At 45.8% G+C, this 19,180-nt stretch overlaps 1 protein-coding gene and 1 long non-coding RNA gene across 8 annotated transcripts in view; one reads left to right on the plus strand and one right to left on the minus strand.

Moving 5' to 3' along the window:
- The window catches only part of THADA (THADA armadillo repeat containing), a 362,728-nt gene that overhangs the window by 305,581 nt on the left and 37,967 nt on the right, over nt 1-19,180 (plus strand). The gene's annotated exons all lie outside the window — the stretch shown is intronic.
- LOC130682599 (uncharacterized) lies at nt 1,193-19,178 on the minus strand. 2 transcript variants are annotated; one of them, XR_008995860.1, is made up of 5 exons: nt 18,695-19,178; nt 17,646-17,988; nt 14,051-17,520; nt 7,791-7,956; nt 1,193-3,578 (listed from the first exon to the last, which is right to left on the minus strand). It is a non-coding gene; the product is annotated as an uncharacterized LOC130682599 (long non-coding RNA). The 2 variants fall into 2 exon arrangements; XR_008995859.1 differs by having other exon boundaries at nt 14,051-17,765.

A 19,180-nucleotide genomic window follows, 5' to 3' on the forward strand; every position in this document is an offset into this window, starting at 1 on the left:
AGTCTCAGCCGGTTCTGGGAGAAAACTGTGTGTGCATATAAACAGTAAGCACAGATATGGAGATGCTATACTTGCTTTTTTTCTGTATGTTTGAAATTATTTCAAAATAAGCTGTTTTTTAAAAAATCCACTTCCACATCTGAAAACACCAACACAGTCTATATTGATAGACCCATGTGACCGGTTTATTGACAATTCAGCCCCCAATGTGACTCCTTTCCCCTAAATTATATGAAAACATCCTGCTTCTCCCTTTTTAACTCTTCTTGAGTGAATTTTTGATCTAAAAAAAATCAAACTCAATTATCAGGGAAATGCAAATTAAAGCCACAAAGAGATACCACCTCACACCAGTTAGGATGGCTAACATCCAAAAGACAAGGAACAACAAATGCTGGTGAGGATGCAAAGAAAGGGGAACCCTCCTACACTACTGGTGGGAACATAAATTAGTTCACCCATCGTGGAAAGTAATATGGAGGTTCCTCAAAAAACTAAAAATGGAAATACCATTTGACTCAAGAATTGCACTCCTAGGATTTACCCAAAGAAAACAAGATTCCAGATTCAAAAAGACATATGCACCCCTATGTTTATTGCAGCATTATTTACAATAACCAAGATTTGGAAGCAACCTAAGTGTCCATCAGTAGATGAATGGATAAAGAAGATGTGGTACATATACACAATGGAATATTATTCAGCCATAAGAAAAAAACAAATCCTACCATTTGCAACAACATGGATGGAGCTAGAGGGTATTATGGTCAGTGAAATAAGCCAGGTGGAGAAAGACAAGTACCAAATAATTTCACTCATTTGTGGAGTATAAGAACAATGCAAAACTGAAGGAACAGAACAGCAGCAGACTCACAGACTCCAAGAAGGGACTAGCAGTTACCAAAGGGAAGGGGTTGGGAGTGTGGGTGGGGAGGAGGGAGAGGATGATTAAGGAGTATTATTAACACACATAATGTAGGGGCTCACGGGGAAGGCAGTATAGCACAGAGAAGACAAGTAGTGACTCTATAGCGTCTTACTGCGCTGGTGGACAGTGACTGCAGTGGGAGCGGGTGGGGGGGGACTTGATAATATGGGTGAATGTAGTAACCACATGTTGCTCATGTGAAACCTTTATAAGATTGTATATCAATCATACCTTAATTAAAAGAAAAATCAAACTCAAGCCAGATTCCTCAGATTCAAAGCTCTCAACAAGATAGCATCACTGAGGGGGACACTAGTTTAGCACTTCATGTTTTCTGTGCTGCCTGTTAACAACGCTTGGACAGACTCTCCATAATACAGCTTGATTTTCTTAGGTAAAAAGTACACATCTTTCTACTTTAGACTAAAAAGTAGCTGAGGGCTGAGGATCACCCCGTTTTTTCACTTTTTGAACTTTTTAGTCAGAAGTTTAGCCAGCTGATTCATCAGAACAATGTTGCCTTATTGTTGTATTGGACATCTCTAAAGGGCATCAGGCAGCTGATGGTAACTTTTCACATTCCTTCAGCATACAGGGATTTTGTAGAATACACTACTGATGATTTACTCTTTGGTGTTCCAAGTGAATTATCACTCTTCAGTCCTGAATACATTGAAAATGCATGTCATGAATTTTATCCCCATATCAGTGGCATTAATAAATGCCACAGTAAAATAATATTATTAAATTATGTTACTATTTAATGTCTTCTTTAGGAAGGCTAAATATTATAAATATATATACACGTGTATATATAATTAATTTTCACTTTTCTTCAAAAGAAAAAAATAAAACATGCCTCTGAGATCTCATCCTGTAAATGCAGGCTGGACGCAGACAGAAAGAGCTTTACGTTCGTCCTATCTAACAGCCTGCTGGGGACATGGGGAAGTGTGAGGGGCATTTTGATTGTGGGGTCTAGTCCGGTTCCTGAGAGTGGAGCTGGCCCAAAGGAAGGAATAAATGGGACACAGATGAGAGCATTCAACACAGAAGGAATAGCTGAAGCCAAACCTGGGAGTTGGGGGGAACTTGGGAATTGAATGGGGAGCAGCAAGTGAGCTTGTATGGCCAGAACATAGGCCACGGCCAGGAAAGCTGAGCAGGGGGTAAAACTAGGAAGGCAGGGGCACCTTTCTAGGTTGGGTCTTGGGATGACTGACTGAGAGCTGAGGACCCCCTGCAGGTGGCGGGAGAGTGGAGAGGGTTTCAAACTGGGGAGTAGTGTTGTCAGAGATGTGTGTTTGGGAGTTCTTCCTGACTGCAGTGTGTGAGATGATCAGGGCTGGCATGAGTGAGCGAAATGTCGAGGCAGGGAGACCGACTGGGAGCTGGAAACAAGAGTCCTCATGAGCCGGCATTAGCGGTGATGGGATGGAGAGGGCATGTGGGTAGGCTCAGCAGGACTGGGGCCTGGTGCTTATGGGAGGTAAGGGAGAAGGGAAAGCGGAGGTGGCTTTAAGGTTTCAAAACTCTAAGCTAGCTATCCAGGGGAAATACCTAGACGTGCCTCTGGCAGTGAGGTAGCCACTGGGCTACAGTTCCAGGAAGTGAAACTACCAGGAATCAGGAAAGCACTTAGAAACCACAAGTCATTGTGATCTGGGACAGAGTATTCCTTTGGCCTTGGAGAGACAGGCAGTGGAAACTGAGAGGGCAGAAGGGGACCTTGTCTGCTGTCGGAACAGAATGAACTGTCTGGCGCTGTCCTGCCCCTCCCAGCACACGGCACAGTCCTCCTGAAGAGAGCCAGTTATTGTCCTAGGAGGCTCTGGTTAAAACTATCAAAGCATTAAATCAGTTGTTCACACTTTATTACCCTAGTGTGTCGCTCTGCACACAGTTGGTTTTAGATATGGATTTGTGGGCTGAATTAGTCAATGATTCTGGAAGGCTTGGAGAAAATAACTCCATGTTTAGAAAGCCCTCATGAGGATGGATTTGTTGTTCACCTTTTTACCTCCTGAATTCACCTGCTGTCCTCCTGAATGCTTCACCCCACAGGGTCATCTGGAAGGTGAAATTCACGACCCATTAACCACTCTCTGAGCACTACCTGAGGGTCCCTCTGCTTTGGACTTAAGGAAGCCCCAGCAGCGGGGACCCCCTGTGCCCCTCACTTCCCACTCCTCTATAGCAGCCATTGAGCACACAAAGAGGGACAGAAGAGATGGCATTTCTAGGACTCAAATGGAAATTTGCAGCTAGCATAAGGAAGTGTATGGGCAGGACTCCAGGTAGGGCTCTATGTTTCTCCTTTCCCAGCTCTGGCTTTACTTCAAGCCTTGAAATGCTCTGGAAAAAGCTCTAATGTCAAGAACAGGAGACACTCCAGTCACCAGCTCTGCAGCTCCCACTTCTGGGCCCCCCTTCCACCCGAGCTGCTTACTCATGTCTGTCTCACATGCTGTATCAGGATTTCACGTCAGATTCCATCTGAACAAGGGCTTCCCATTGGGGGAGAAAACCAGGCTGGACAACGTGCAGTGCAAGTCACTGGATTTGGATGGTTCCCCAGTCAGGCAGGCAGAGTTCTGCATGAAACCAGCAGCGGAGGAGCCCGTGAATGCACAAACCTTTCTCAGGCCACCTGTAGAGGAACAGAGGATAAAACACCAAAAAAGGAAGGAAAGAAGGGAAGAAGAGAAGAAAGTAAAACCCCTAGAGGACTGGGAGGTAGCCAGAATGCAGCAGTTCAGTTATCCCACAGCCTTCCCTGTTTGGGGGGCCCTTTGACTCGGATGTGGGGGCTCTGGTGGGTTTAACTTGGCTTGTCGTCAAGGGTTAACTAACTGGCTTTCTGAAGCCCCCTCCTCAGGCCCCTTGCCCTTCCCACCGTAGGATCTCTCTGTCCAGCTTCAGCCAGGGTTTGCCACCTAATTCAGGTGGCCGCCTCCCTTTCCCCCAGTTCCATTTCCCAGAGTCAGAAAAAAGTTTCTGATGACTAACAGTGGACTTAGTTGATGCAAGATAAGAAAGACAAGCCAGTTAACAAGGACTTTTAAGGGGCTGTAGACTTTAAATCCATTGTCTGTAAGAAGGGTGACTTCTTGGCAGAAACTTTCTCATGTAAAAAATGTCAGACTTTTAAGAGAGAGAGACACACACACACACACAGGGAGGGAAGGAGGAAGAGAGAAGCAAGTGAGTAGGCTATTTCCACAAACCCTTCTAGTGCTTCTTCCCTTGGGTACTGGCTTCCAGTAGTTCTGAGCCCTCTCCCACACCTGGCCTCCTACCCACAAAAAATCCCATAAAACTTCTGCTCATCCTGCCAAATATAAATATCTATGGTGATGAATTAAATTCCACCTCCTCTTCAGCACCCCAGCCCTCCAGGATCTCTCCTTCTCTGAACCCTGCAGTTTTGGGTTTATTATTACCCCATAGCCCTTGATTTTTCTACCCTTTTGTTTTCTCTTTCATGTGCTTTATGTTGGTTTATCTTCCCAACGAGCCATAAGCCTAGAGACTCTTCTGCTAAGCGCACGGTGTTGATGGACCGATCTCTCACCACAGTCCAGTGATGTCTCGGTCAGCCCTGAGTTCCTTGGGGAGATTGGAGTGCCCTTTGAACCAAGAAAGAGCTGCAAAACAGATAAACTGACCCCGCTAGGACCAGCTTAAGGGACCACGGTTTTCACTGTTTCCTTCAAAGTGGAATGGCCGCCTCAGTGACTCACTCTCTCAGTCTTGAGGCTCAAGGTTGGCCACCTTTTAATATTTGGCCCTTCTTCCTTTTTACCAGGTCTGGGTCTCTGACTGCCGGGCTGGGGAGCCAGCCTGGGGCTGCAGGGACCATGCTGCAGGGGGATTCTGCAAGAGACCTCTGTATGTGCCATGTGGACCTGTGGAGACTCCGGAGTAATGATGGAGCTTAGCAGGGAGGTAGAAAAATCAAGACTCAGAGGTTAGAGAATGGGGTAGTAGGCAGCAGGCATGGTGGCACTAAGTTGAAAGAGTCCTACAGACCAGGGCAAGTGAAGAAGAAAAAGACTAATGCTTTTTCAATTCCCTCCAAAATGTATCCACACAAACACACACACACCTCTACCTTCTCACACACATGCATGTGCACTGTCATCACCCACGCAGAGCTTGAGAGACAGCATGAGAGTGTGAACACATCTCACATGCTCTGACCCTTGAGCAAGCAGGGAGGGAGGTCAGGTCACTGTGACATTACACAGCGGCCCTGTAGTGATGCCCAGTCAGTAAAGCCGGCCTGTGTGGCTTTGTGCTGAGTCTCACATGATTCTACCCCCAGAACCTCTAGAGCTGCCCACCAAATCCTCCTACCCAGACAGCCACAGGCCTGGTGGGAGGCCCTGGGCATTTTTCCAGTTCACAGGGTCAGGTCCCGGAAGAAGTGCTTTCCAAGTATGGCCTACCTCCTTGCTCTGCTTTCCAGAGTTCTTCCTAATCTACTCAGATGCACGGTCTCCAGACTGTCTTTTCTGTTCTCTGGTGCTAGATCCTGGCCCCAGATTCAATTTTACACACCTTTAAGCTCCTTGAGTGTAATCTTATATGAATATACCTTTTCCTGGGAAAGAGTGACCCAAAAAAATTTAGAACCACTACACTAGAACGTACCCTCATATCCGTCCCCAAGGCTGGACCTTCCTCTATCATTTCTTTGTGCCTATTTTGAATTCTAAATAGTTTTCTCACCCCTCCTTTCAATTCTGCCTACATGGTCCACAGCTTTTGCTCTATTTAAGGATGAGGCAAAAAGTGGTGACATCAAGGATACTCATCCATCCATTCATTCATTCAACAAATATGTACAAAGTGCCTGTCCACCATGCTTGTTTCATGTGCTAGTCCAGGCCACCATCATCCCTCACATGGATTTCTGCAAAAACCTCCAGCTTGGTCTTCCTGCTTCTGCTTTTGTCTGCCTGAAATTTGTTGTCTGTATGGCGGTTAAAGGGCTCTTCTTAGGGAGCAGGTCAGATGGCTGTCCTATTTAGATCTCTCCCTTGGTTTCCCTTCTTTCTCAGAATAAAACCCAACCCCTAAAGGTAACATTCAGAGCCCTATCTGACCTCCCATCTGATTTCCTAGTAAGCTCTCTCCCTCCCTTTCTCTGCTGCAGCCACTCCAGCCTTCTCTGGGGTTCTTCTGTCCTCCCTAGCCTCCCGAGGCTGACTCCTTGACGTCTCAGTTTTAGCTTCAGTGTCAGCTCCTGGGAGTCTGCTCTGACCAGCCAGTTTACAGTAGCCACCCAGTTGTTTGCTATTACTTCACCCTGCTGGTTTAATTCCTTTCACTATCTTTACTGTTTATTTACTTTGTTATTTGTCTCCCTCCACCAGAATAAAAATTCAAAGAGGGTAAATTTTTGTCTGCTTTGCTTACTGCCATATTCCTGGACCCTGGCACTGGATAGAAGCCCAACAGAAATTACTATTGGATCATCAGTTGAATGAAGGAGTAGAAGAATGGATCAATCACAGCAGTTAAACACAACAGAAAGATCAGTGTTTTGAGAATCAACCTCAGGCTGGGAAGGTAGAGCTGGTTTGGATTCTCTGTTGTGAAATTGCCCTAAAGTGCTGGATCCTTATAATGGAGATTAAATGAGCTACCTTAGGCCCACCTCTTCCCAGACACATTAATCCAACAGGGGGATGATAGAGCATCAGCTAAGGCTAGGCTACTGTGACCGAGCCTGGCCTGACACCACCTCTCCCTTGCCAGTCCATCCTGTCTCTTTCTGATGGAGTTTCTTGAGCAAGAGTTTGATCCATAGGGCCCCACAGGCCTAGTGCGGTGCTGACGAGCAGGGGAGACTTTCAGTCGGTCATCAGGCCCGGTCCTGGGATGGCGAGGAGAGGGGGGTAGTGCCAAATGAATCCATCTGGAAAGCCTAAAGCTGGTGGTAGTAGCCCTGGGAATGGGGGGCCCTTCCTCCTGCAGCTCCTGTGAGTAGACCAGTGGGTGTGGGGGAACATCACCCCCTACAGGCTCCTGCTTTGTTTTACCTCTTTTAATTCTCCCAACCACTCTGAGAGATTTGACTTTTTCCTCCATTTTTAAATTAATAAGCTGGAGTTCAGAATGTTGAAGTAATGGACCCAAGGTCCTGTGGAAGGTAAGGGTCAAGCCAGATCTGGAGCTCAGGCCCCTATAAAGACAAAGGCCTTGCCCTTCAGACCTCTTCTAAGACAGAAAGAGTTCTCTAAACCCAGCCCTCTCAGTTTGGAACCTACGAGTTAGTAGAAAAGCTGTGTTTGGAAGGAAGACACTGGAATCGCACCCCAAGAAAATGGTTGGGGTCCCAAGAGCTCAGATAAGTGGAGCTTGTCCCAGGGAAAGGAGTAGGAGTTGTGGTGAGGGCAGTTGCAATGAGAGATGGCAGAAGGTTCTACATCGAGGCTGATGGTGTCTCCGTTTTCCAATCCCATTCATAAAGGAAGGGTCTCACATGACTTGAGCCCAGGAAAGGTAAATGATTTCCCCAGTGTCACATAATTCATGGGAAATGAAGTCTAAAACAGAGACACTGACACACACAACAGCACTTCTCTCTACTCCCCTGGCCTCACAGAACAGAAGGGACAGGAATCTCGGAGTGCCCAGTGAGAATACCCGGACTCTTGGGTTGGAGAGAACCCATCTGGGGTGGGAGAGGTGCTGGGGGGTGAGGCCAGAAGAAAGGGAGCAACACAGCCTTGAAGAGAGGGCTTGGAGGAATTCCAGCATCACAGGGGTGGGAAGAACAGCGTGTTCACTCTAGGAGAGCAGGCATCTCCTGGCAGTAAAACCACACCCTGCAGTTGGCCCTGAGACTCACCAGCCTTGCTCTTCCTGGGCCTCTCTCCCGGGGGCCTGAGTGTTCATCTATATTGCCTGTGGGGCTTCAGGGGCTTCAGGGGAGGAAACGCAAGAAGTTGGGAATTGCAGTCCTAACTCCCAAGCGGACCTCTGGCATTTCCCAGACGGAGGATGAGGGGAAGTGGCTGTGGAAGGAAGGTAGCTGTGTGGGAGCTGGTTCTGTTTTCTCTTGTATTCCTTCAAAACAAAGATGACTAATCAAGGCAGAAGCCATGGTCCCCCAGCCCCAGCTACAGCAGGCTGTCTCAGGGGAGCCCCCACCACTACCATGTACCCAGTTGCCTTTTGCATCAATTGGGTGCAGGAAGCCTGGCCCCTGACATTTACCTGTGTCCCAGTGCCTGCGTCACTGGCAGCCAGCCCCCATGATTTGCAAAAGCAGATGCAAACTGATGCTCCCGCCCTCACTCTGGGAGGGAGCAGGTTGCCACTGCCCCTGAGTGCCCTGGCTGGGCCTGGTTGCTAGGGTGATGGGATTGTTTCCAGGGCTTCCTGTGACTAAGCCCCAGAGAGACAGCAACAGTCTCCTCTCGAGGAAATGAGGGTCATTTTTGCATCATTTTGCCTCCACTGTTGCTACTTCTGAAAGCCAAACTTCTTGGGCCAAGGTGACTGACCCCTGTGGGTGACACTAAGTCCACAGTCTGGGGCTTAGGCCATCCAGCACTGACTTGGCTGACAGGGTCTTGTCTTCCCTCCGAGTCAGAGCAAGGCCTGTGGCCGGCCATCCCCATTCCCCCGCTCGTGGCCTCAACTCTGCTTTCTGGGCCTTCTTTTTCCAACCTCAGGAGCTTTTACTTTCCTCAGCTAGAACATGTCAGGATGCACGATTCCTCCTTTGACTATTGGAGGCAGTCTTCCTTTTCGAACCTAAACCACTTTCAAGAGTTAGGGTCACCTCTCTGTCCAGTGTCATCCTGGTTCAGCCCCTGGGCTAGTTAGGATGACTGAGGAGCCATGCCGGCCAGCAGCACCCCTGCCCCGACGTAGCTGCAGAGAGTGCCCTTCCAAGCGCTCCATCCCTGCCTGTCTTCAGGTGCTCACCTGTGTCCTGATCCCGCCCAAGTCCATTCACCTGCAGACTGCCAGTGAGCTGATCTTCCTCACTCCCTCAACCAAATGAATGCCAGACCAGTGGGCTGATCTTCCTCCACTCCCTCAACCAAATGAATGCCAGACCTGGGTTATCACGATGTCACTACTGCCTGAGAAAGTAAATCTGGTCACCGTGGTAGCCCCTCATTCTTCACCATCCAGCTGTTATCCCAGGAAGTGTGAAGGGTGATGTCAGAGACCTGGGAAGCCCTCAGCCTGCCCGCAAAACCCTTCCAGATCTGCTCTCAAGCCTCTCAGAGTGATAGCCTGGGCTTCCTCATTCCTACTGCTTATTTTTGACTACATAGCAGGAGCTCTTAGAGGCTGGAGATCAGAATGGGAGGTGGCTCTGCTGGTGACAGGGCAACACAGGGGGTATTTTTATCTGTGTGCATGGAGTGTGAGTGTGTGTGTGTGTGCGTTTAGATAAACATGTAGGTTGGCATGTTGTAAATCTGTGTGCCCTTCAGGGTTGCTCTTTGTAACGAGTACATAGAAGAGTTTGGATGTGAATGGGTATATGGGTGTTAGGAGGAAAATGGGATTTTAGGAAATAATGCTCTGGCCAGTTCCCTGATGTATCACGATTAGTGAAAGTAAGAAATGTTCTCCCCAATGTCTAAATGAGCAGGAGATCCTCACTGTAGTTCAGTAATTCAGCTTTTCAAAGTGATTTCTTGTGAGGGCTGGTCTGCGGAAGCAAAGGTGGAGAGCATCAAGTGAGAATCAAGAGACAAAGACTGGCCTTGGCAGCAGCCTGCCTCCTTCCTCTCCTTTTTCCCTCTCCACCCTCCCTGCACCTCCAGTTGAAGTACTCAAGTTACTGGACTACAACCAAGGATCTTAGTTTTGGGCATATCTTGAAATGGACTTTCTGAAGTGTTTTCTCAGGCTTTCAAGCATGAAACAGTGGATGTTTTAGTCAGGGTTGATTTGGCACCTGTAGTGGACAGACCCGAGTTGAAAGTGGCTTAAAGAGGTTAGTGGCATATTTCTCCCCTCCCCCAGCTCCCCTTTCCCCACCACACGCACACATGAAAGGCTCTGGACTGCTGGGTGGTCTGCAATCAGGGACCCATAGCTTCTTTCTTGGCACCCTGCCATTTTCAGTAGGCACCATGCTTTCCATGGTCCAAGGTGGCAGTCCTGGCTCCCACTCCACATCCACAATCCAGTGAGCAGGAAGGAAGGCAGGGAAAAGCCCACCTGGAAGTTACGTACACCACTTTCTGGGGTGTCTTATTGGCCAGGACTTAGTCATGTGCCACTTGGCTCAGCAAAGGAGGCTCAGAAATGTGGTTCTGAGCTAAGTGGAGACATGAGCAGCTAAAAAGGAGGGAAGAGCATATTCAGGGAAATAGGACCTTTATTTTGCACCATTTCCTATCTTCTTATTTTCACACAGGTACTAATTACTGAGTTCCTGGAAAATTCCAGCTGCATGCTAACAGCTGGGGACACAGAGACAAACAAGACAGGTCTTCTGGCCTTAAACTGTTGGGAGTCTATCTTCTCAGGTGTTATTCCATCTAGATTCAATAGGTTTCCCTTTGTTTGCATCCAAGGTATTTTTTTTAGCAACTCACATCACCAATTTTATAAGAAAAGGAAGTAATCAATAAGCAACAATAAGAATTTTAATCAAAAATCTTTCACTAACTTGATAAGTTTAGTTGCTTATCCCTATTACATTTCTTAGCACTATACACATCACCCAAAATGCAAAAAAGAAAAACCCAACTTTATCAGGAAACAAGACTGCAAGCCTTGTGGTTGTATTACCCATAGCTAGAATTTACTAGAAGGATCTCTCTTTAATGGGGAAGTGGGGAGCCCACACTTAGAAGAGACCCAGAATGGGGAAATGGAGGCAAGTCCAGAGGTTGTCTCTTTCTGTAGCACCTGCCCACTTCCTCTCTGCTTCGCCCCTATTGGCCTTGTGCCTACTGTGTCCTCATCTATCTATAAGGAATACCATATAATATAAATGTCATGGGTTCTGTAAGACCTTGCCCCAAGCTCTCCTTTCCCATGAAGCCTTCCAGGCTTTTGTATTCTCTTTCCCCTCATCAGACCAAACTCTTTAGCTCTCACACTGTTTCTTGGTTATAATCCCCACCCCACCCCCCGCCATGCTGTAAGCATTTTAAGGACGGGAGCCATAACAGTGGAGCTGAGCGTGGTAAATTCCCAGGCAGCTCTCGGCAGGCCAGTGTGCTCCTGCCGCACGCGTTCTTAGTGGACATGGATGTAAACATGGGGTTTGCAGTGGGCTGCTCCCCCTGGCCTGGAATCCCCTGCCCAGCCTCACCGCAAGCTCAGGGGCTCCCAGGGGTCTGATGCTGGGCCTTTAGGGTCAGGTTAGATTGGGATGGGTTCCAGGGGCTCCCCAAGCAATCCAGCCCCCTTATACCAGAAAATGAAATTTGCCTCTTTTTTTTAAAGCCAGTCATAGAACACAGTGGTTCTGCTTCAAAGTCACAAGTGTGTTAATTTTTACCAAAAGAGAAAGAAAAAAATCATTCCTGCTGCCTCCTCCTCCTCCTTAATCTGTTCCAAATGAGCGCTTTGAGGAGGAAAACTCCCCAGAACTGTCTCGTAAGCAAATTGGTTTCTGCTGTGGAGTAGGGTTAGGGTGGGGAATGGAGTTAGGAAAATACATGGAACCTGACATAAGAGGTTCGGTTTGTGTTTAAAGAAAGGTCCGGGTTGTTGTCAGGTTTTGAGTTACAGCCTGGACATGTTTGCCGAAGCAGAACTGAGCAGCACTTCAACCCACAGCTATTGTGGGCTTTTCATTCAGCTCCTCCTGCCTGGGCCGGTCCCTGTTAAAGAAGCCTTGCTTGGCCGGCCGGCTGGGAAATCTTCCTTCATAAATAACTCCCTGGGGGAGACAGGAGTGATAACAGATGTTTCAAGTGGGAGCCTTAAGCCTTAGGAAGGGCTCTGCGCAAGTCTGGCCCTGGAATTCTCCTTGCCAAGGCAGGTGAGCCCTCTTCAAGTTTTCAACTGGGTTACTCTAACTTTATTATTTCTCTAATCTCTCTAACCATCAGGGCAGTCGAAGCTCTGATTGTGAGTGCTATTTTTATTTTTCACACTCTATTTTTATACTTTGAAGCTGTGGTTGTAAAATATACACTCAAAAACGTTGGCTCTGCACCCACAAGCCACAGGAGGCTGTCCAGATGCTCAATGTCAGGGCTGCTCCCAGCAGTGCCCCTGGCCCACCCCTGGCCTTTCAAGGAGGGACACGGATGGGGGGCACTGCGGTTGCTGTAAGAGATTGGTCCAACCGTGAGTGGAATTCTGGCCAAGTATTTCAGATTTGACTCTGAGAATATTTTTCTGGTGGCTTCCCAAGTGCACAGTGAGGGGTCAGAACCCTTCGAAGCAGAATTCCCAGTTTCAGTAAAAGGTTTATTCACCTTCATGTGAACATTTCCCCTGGCCCCCCCCTCCCCCCCCACCAAGCAGAAGGTGCATGCCTGATGGCACTCAGGTGAAAGCCGTGGCAGTAAAGCAAGCCTGTTGGTTTCCTTCACCACCATTTTCTGGGAATGGCTGTCACCTTCCTGTTACTGTGTGGACATAAGAAATCTTCCCAAGTGCTGACCTTCCCATGTCTTCTCCAGCCAGTCAAACCCCTCCAGCCATCCTCTTGCCTTCTCTTTCTCCCCAGGGTCCTCCCTGCCCTGCCCTTCCTCCAACCAGAATAGATCTTAGGAATCTCCTGACATTGTTTCCACCTTGGCTACAAGCAGTGGTGGGTCTTTTTGAATAGGCTTGTCCATAAATCTTACATTGTTATTCATCTTTGAAAAGGCCGTTTCTATCACCAAGTCATTATTCACATGTAAAGGGCAGGGAAAACTTCACCAAATTTCAAACTTCAATTTCTTTTCACTCCACTTAAAAACATCCACTCCCGAGAAACCACAGAAATTAAAAAAAATCAGCCCCAGTAGGCGAGGTGCCCCCTCACGTGGCCTGCTAAGAACCAAGACCAGCCACCTCAGGGTGGAGGATGGGAGGGGAGAGTAAGGATAGGTTTGCTTGGATTAGAGCTGGCTGCCTCTAATGGGGAAAAATAATTTCAGAGACTCAGCTAAAAACCCACTGTTCTCATTTTAGAGTGGTGGATTTGGTGGGTGGAGAGATTTGGGGAGATGGGTAACATTTATAATGAAAGGCTTAACTTCACTGTTACCATAAATTAAAAATAAGGAATATGATATAAGATAACTAATGGGCTGAAATATACTTCAATTCCATATTATACTGGCTAAAGAGATATGAAGGGAGAGTGAATTTAGAGCAGGTCGGAAGATGGGGGCAGGGGCAGAGGACCAGATTCCCAACCAAGGACCCGACTCCTGTCTTTCTGCTTTGTCATCCTCAGCATGTTGGCTTTTGACCTCAGGCTTGTTCTCATGGTTCCAAGATAGATGTACCTTCAGATAGCAACCCAACATTCTAGGTAGGAAGGAAGGAGCAAGAATGTACACTTTTTTTTTAGCACAAGATTCTTTTTATCCGGGAAAAAAAAATGTCCCCCAAAGCTCCCAGCAGATATCTCTATATGACTCTTTGGCCAAGTCTGGGTACGTGGCCATCTTAGCTACAAAGGGAGGCTGAGAGAGGAACTGGCATGTCAAGGAGAATGAGAAGGGGCTAGATATATCACCTGTATCTGGGTATATCACCTTCCAGAACAGACCTGGGCTTCTGCAGATCAGAAAGAGGGGACTGGCTATTGGGTAGGCCATTTGGGGAGATGGGTAATATTTACAATTAATAGGAGAGGGCTTAGGGTAATATTTACAATTAATAGGAGAGGGCTTAGTGTGTACCCAGGGAGCACCATGACACATGTGAACTAGTCTAGCATGAGGAGTGGAGATGGGAGTGGGATGGGGGAAGGACAGGGGCTAAAACTAGAGAGGTGAGGGCCAGCTCTTCAAAGGCCAGGGATGCGCTGCTCTTGACTTGGCTGTCTATGGGAGCCTTCCCAGGTTCTAAGTAGGAAATCCAGGAGATCATAACACATTATCCAGAAGAGGAGAGAGGACAGGAGTGCCCTCTAAAACACGGTTTTCACACTTCAGTGTGTACATAGATCACCTGAGGATCTTGTGAAAATGAGCTTCTGATTCAGCTGGTATAGGGAGGGCATGAGATGCCACATTGCTTGCAGACTCCCAGGTGGTGATGATGCAGCCAATCCTAAAGCACACCTGTTGGGAAATAAATGACCAAATGTGTTTATTAAGCATTTTAATGTAACTACTAATATAACTGAAATAGGAACTAAGATTCAGGTTTTAAAGGATTAAAGACAATAATGCTTCAATCGAGTTTTTTTTAAAAAGGCAAAATCTGATGTATCTTTTGGGACTTCTAATGTTTACATGTAACAGAAAAGCCAAACAAAGTGTGATTTAAACAAGGTGAGGTTTCTCTCTCAAGTGAAAGCAGTCCGTAAGGAAGAGTCTCACTGATGGACAGCTCTCAGTCATGAGGGACCCAGGCTCCAGACTCCTCCTGTCTTTCTGTTTCATTATCCTGGCATGTGGCTTCTATTGTCAAGGTCACTCTCGGTCCCAGATGGCTGCTAGAAGCATCAGCCATCCTGTCCTCAGTGCAGATGAGAAGAAAGGGAAGAAAGGAGAGCAGTAAAGAGCCCGAGCCCGAGCCAGAGCCCTTTTAAGGAGCCCTCCCAAAGCCCCATAACACACTTCTGTGTACCTCTCATTGACTAACTTAATAACATGACCATCTTTAGCTCTAAGATGTGCAAAGAAGTGTTTTCTTTTGGCCTGGGTACATCACCTAGTATTCTCTTACTAAGGAAGAAGGGAACACATCTAGCTGTATGTTGTACTGGTACAAGAGATACACCTAAAATGACATGGAGTGGTTGAAAGTAAAGGGATGAACAAAACCATTTCAGGCAAATGGCAACGAAAAGCAAGGGGTAGCAATAGTAAGGTTAGGCAAACTAAAATTTCAGACAAAAAATAGAAGGATGGACAGGAAGGGAAGCATTGGATAATGAAAAAAGGCATTAACCAGCCACCTGGGACAAAGATGCACCAGGCATGAACCTTTCTACATTAGCCAAAATGGCATCAAAATATACCACCCTCCCCTAAACACTATAAGAAATACTAGGAAGAAAATTGTTAAAATTACAACTATAGTAGAATACTTGAATCTACCTTTCTCAGAATTCATAAGGTCAAGCAGACCAAACATAAATAAGGTTATAAAGGACTTGAATGCCACATTTAAAAGCCTGGATATGTATAAACCTAGTGCTCTGCAGAGGGAAAATGGGCATCCATTTCAAATAGCTACATAACATTCACAAAAATTTATTATATTTTAGGTCACTGAGAAAATTGCAATTCCATTAAGTAGGGATCTTCCTATGCCACATTCTGACCTAAATGCAAGCAAACTTGGAAATTTAAAATAAAAATATAACAATAAAATACCACTTGGATATTTGTACAGTCTTCTAAAAGAGTTATGCCAATGACAAAAACAAAAATTAAAGACTCCTTTGAGGCCCAAATGGATGAAAACACTATCAAGAGTTAAGTACATGAGCCTGTCCTCAGAGGAAATACTTGCAGTATATTAGGCAATTGAATTTTTATCCATAATATACGAAGACTTCTTTAAAAATCAATAAATGAAGAAAATAGAAAAAAAGGCAAAATATAAAAACCAAGCATTTTGTGGAGGAAAAAACAGTCATAAACAGTATCTATATGAAAAAAAAGCTCAGCCTGACATGATAAACAAATTCCAACTAGGGAGAAAGACAAGTACCAAATGACTTCACTCACTTGTGGAGTATAAAAACAAAGCAAAACTGAAGGAACTAAACAGCAGCAGACTCACAGACTCCAAGAAGGGACTAGCAGTTACTAGAGGGGAGGGATTGGGGAAGGTGGTGGGGGAGGGAGAAGGGGATTAAGGGGCACTATAATCACCACTCACAGTATAGGTAGATTACAGGGAAGGCAATATACAATGGAGAAGACAAGTAGTGACTCTGTGGCATCTTTACGACGCTGATGGACAGTGACTGCAAGGTGGTGGAGGGGGGACATGATAATATGGGTGAATGTTGAAACCACTGTGTTGTTTATGTGAAACCTTCATAAGATTGTATATCAAAGATAACTTAAAAAAAAAAAAAAGAAATGCCAACTAAAACAAAAGTGCCTCATTTTCCCCATATCTTACTGCCAAAAAAAGTTGCTGTCACCCAGGATTGCTAAGGCTGTGAAGGAGAGCATGACCATACTGGTGGGACTGTAAATTGGTACTTTTTAGAGAGAGTTAATGCTATCTATGGAAATGTTAAATGGATATACCAATTGACCCTATACTTCCACAGTTTATCATATAGAAATATGTGCACACGTGCAAAGATATATGTACAAGGTTATCCTTTCAACATTTTTATAACAAGAAAAGAAAGAGCAACTTAAATTTCCATCAAAGGATTAAATACACTTTACCATGATAACATCCACATACCATGAGGCAGTTAAAAATAATGGAATAAATCTATGTGAACGACATGCAAAGGTATCCATGCTCTGTCGTTAACCTGAAAAAAGCAAGTTCGGGTACAGAATATATGGAATGACCCCATTTTAAGCTATAATAATAATAGTTATTATTGCAATTAGATACATAATTTCTTAAAATCTAGAAGGTCATACATTATGAATTACAGTCTCTGGTGCCTACAGGGACCTGGCAAGGAGCATAAATGTGGGAACTGCAGGGGTGCAGTCAGAGTAAATAATAGGGGCACTAAACAGAAGTCCTACAAAGGTCTCAGTTGCAGGCAGTTGTTGTCCTATATGACACTGCCAGGTTCCCCAGAGCCCATGGAGCAGGACTCCAGAGCAGAAGCAGCTCTTTCAGCGCAGCCCCCAGACGACCTCTTGGCCCCTTAGCAAGGATAGCAGCGGTGGCCCCTGCCGACATCACTTTGGGTCCTCTTCACCAAGTGCTGGGTGAACCTGAATCTTCTGGTTAGGGAACCCTCATTGCTCCTGTCTCTGAGGATGGTGGCATGGGCTTGGTCATGTCACTAAGAAAGTTAATGATTAAAAGTCAGTTTAAGATTTTTTTTTAGCATCTAGTACTTAATGGCCTATATTTTGTTTTTTCTTGTTCCTTCATGTCTGTAAACTTGTAATCTGCCTCACAACCTTCAGAATCTTGCAAAATCTTCAGGAACCCCCATGCAGACCAAGTTACCCACAATCCCGACATAACCTGGGGTAGAGTTACTCTTTTTAGTTTCTATAACCCTTGGCAAGGAGAGGGGCCAACACAGTCTCAGATGTATTGGAGGAGAAGAGCAAGAAATAAACAGTGCAAGGAGAAAGCCTAGGGTTTGATGTTCCCCAGTTGCTGATTTCTATCCTGTTCAGCAAAATCTGTGCTGCTACACTCATTTCCAGAAGTGACTTGCAACTTAATTCCCTGCTATCCACCACTGACCCTCAGTGTAAATATTGATCTGGTTGTTGAGGCTCCGGTCCAAAGAATGGTTTGTCCTCCAGTGAAGGTTTGCCAGATTTAGCAAATAAAAATACAGGAGACCCAGTTAAATTTGAATTTCAGATAAACCATGAATAATTTTTTTTGTGTAAGTGTGCCCCATGCAATATTTGGGACATACTTATGCTAAAAAGCTTTTTGTTGTTTATCTAAAATTCAGATTTAACTGGGATCTTCTGTTTAATACAGCAGCTCTTCTCCAGTGGGCTCTTGTAGCTCCTCCATTCCAAGGAGGAGGCATCTGAAAGTTTAAGGTAAAGATCAGTAGGAGTTGTAAATAATAGTTACCCGCTAATAAGCCAGGGCACTACAGGTCACCGCATCCCCCAGAACCTGCCAAACAACCCCCTTTTTGTGCCTCTTTCCTCTTACTTGCTTACCTCTGTCCCTGCCTCTGGGCTTTCTCTCTTAGTCTGTGGCTTTCCTCTACTCGCACCTCTTCTTTCATCCTCCTTTTTTCCTCACTAGTCGATAACATGTAATTAAAATTTGCACATTTGAGTGTTGGTTATAAGTACTAAATAAGGTTCTATGTTCCTTGTTGTAATTTAAATAGAAGGGGAATTTAACTTTGTGTGTGTGTTTTATTTTCCTCTTGATAGGTAGCCTTAAATTCATATTTAGCTATGTGAATCATTGACCTTCACCTTGAGGGAAGAAAGGTCTCCCATTTCCAGAATGAATTTATATGCATCTTCCTAAAATGCATGCCAGCGAGGAAGGTGGGGCTGGATTAGATCGAAGTTGGGGGATAGAGGGGGTATCGCTAAGTTGACCCATTCAGGGAAGAAGCTTTCTTTTCTACCCCAAGGCCTAGCCTTTTGGAATCCAGCCCAGCTGCCCAAGGTGGAGTATACCTCTCTCCCCCTTGTGATTCATCACCTGACTTCTTCCCCGTGAGAAGCCACCTCTACTGGACAGTGAAGAGCATGGTTTGGGGCTAATGACTAGGGCCCCAATGGCCTTCTGCTTCCAGTCTCTGCCTCTGTTGATGGAAGCCGACACTTGAAGAGAATTCCATTCTGGCTCCCTCCCCAAACAAGTGGGGTCTGGGTTCTCTGAGCTCCTCCTGCAATAGAACCTTCTAGTTGCTGCCCTGAGGGGCTCTGATTTCTGTCTTCTCCCTGATTCTTTCCTTGCTTTTGTTCCTCCGTCCCACTCTCCACTCACCAACAGAGGGTCCTCTCTCCACAATCAAGGAAGCGCTTTCCAGCTGGGAAAGAGACCTTCAAAAGGCAGTGTCATCTTGGTGAGAGAACAAGCGATCTGGGAATTAGGGAGCTGCCTTTATCCAGAACTAGTTGGTTCTACTCTCTTGGTTTCAGTTTCATCATCTGTAAAATGGGTATGATCACATCTCTCACATAATAGCTATATTAAAATATGTTTAAAAACAAATGTCACACTATTATATATATTATATATAGTCTCAGATGAATTTAGTGATTCATCAATCATTATACATCATCAAAAGCTCATGTTAACTATAGTTATCATCTATCACCATACAAAGATAATTACAATGTTATGAGCTATATTCTCTATGCTGTGTTTCCATCTCTGTGACATCTCCTTCACCCATTTCACCCATTCCGTCCCCCAACCCTGTGGTAATCAACCCTGTGTTCTCTTGTGTTTATCAGTCTATTTCTGTTC

The sequence above is a fragment of the Manis pentadactyla genome, chromosome 2 (genome assembly GCF_030020395.1).
Source record: "Manis pentadactyla isolate mManPen7 chromosome 2, mManPen7.hap1, whole genome shotgun sequence".
Lineage (NCBI taxonomy): Eukaryota > Metazoa > Chordata > Mammalia > Pholidota > Manidae > Manis > Manis pentadactyla.